The sequence below is a fragment of the Drosophila sulfurigaster genome, unplaced genomic scaffold (assembly GCF_023558435.1).
Source record: "Drosophila sulfurigaster albostrigata strain 15112-1811.04 unplaced genomic scaffold, ASM2355843v2 contig_182_pilon, whole genome shotgun sequence".
Classification (NCBI taxonomy): domain Eukaryota; kingdom Metazoa; phylum Arthropoda; class Insecta; order Diptera; family Drosophilidae; genus Drosophila; species Drosophila sulfurigaster.
The window spans coordinates 158,699-159,666 of record NW_026909662.1 but is presented as its reverse complement, the minus strand read 5'-3'; the positions used below and the strand labels follow the sequence as shown (position 1 = coordinate 159,666).

At 30.5% G+C, this 968-nt stretch overlaps 1 pseudogene; it reads right to left on the bottom strand.

Moving 5' to 3' along the window:
* Nucleotides 1–511: 511 nt before the first annotated feature.
* LOC133849687 (5.8S ribosomal RNA) lies at nt 512–690 on the bottom strand (annotated as a pseudogene).
* Nucleotides 691–968: the final 278 nt, after the last annotated feature.

Genomic DNA, 968 nt, shown 5'->3' with positions numbered 1-968 from the left:
TACACTGCATCTCACATTTGCCATATAGAAAAAGTGACTTAGTGCTGAACTGATTTCTTTTCGCTCGCCGCTACTAAGAAAATCCTTGTTAGTTTCTTTTCCTCCCCTAATTAATATGCTTAAATTCAGGTGGTAGTCCCATATGAGTTGAGGTTGTTTAATTACACTTATAGACAATTCTCTGCCTATTTTGAAATATACTATCTTTTTTTTTGAAGGTCCATAATATTCACAAAATTATTCTCTATACCATATTCGTTAATAAGAGGCAATTCTAGTTTATAAAATAATATATTTTATGCTAGACATTCCTCAGTATTATTTGAAATGAATAAAGAACATATAATTCTTCAAATTTCTCATGCAACAGAGTTTTAGTATACTCATTTATTAATTCATATTATGAATATCTTAACCGACAACTTTTTAGATTCACACTTATAATATCCAACAATATGCAATGTGCTTAAAATTCCGAAAAATTGTAAACAACTTATTTAGCATAGTCTTACAACCCTCAACCATATGTAGTCCAAGCAGCACTAAAAAATTAATTAAAGTACATAACAGCATGGACTGCGATATGCGTTCAAAATGTCGATGTTCATGTGTCCTGCAGTTCACACGATGACGCACAGTTTGCTGCGTTCTTCATCAACCCATGAGCCGAGTGATCCACCGCTTAGAGTGATACAATTTTTTTTTTATTTCATTACGTCAATAATATTTTTATTGAAAGAAATTAAAAATACATTTTACTGGCAATATATACCTAAATAAATGTTGCGAAATGTCTTAGTTTTACATAATCGATAATAATAAGATATATGACAAGTATATTTTAGCTAAATTTATTTATTATGATCAACATATGTAAAGCGTTAACCTGCAAACAGGTACAACATTGTTTTTCTTTAGGTGTTGCGAACCAATGCATGCGCACAATACATTTTGCAACGCATGTATAT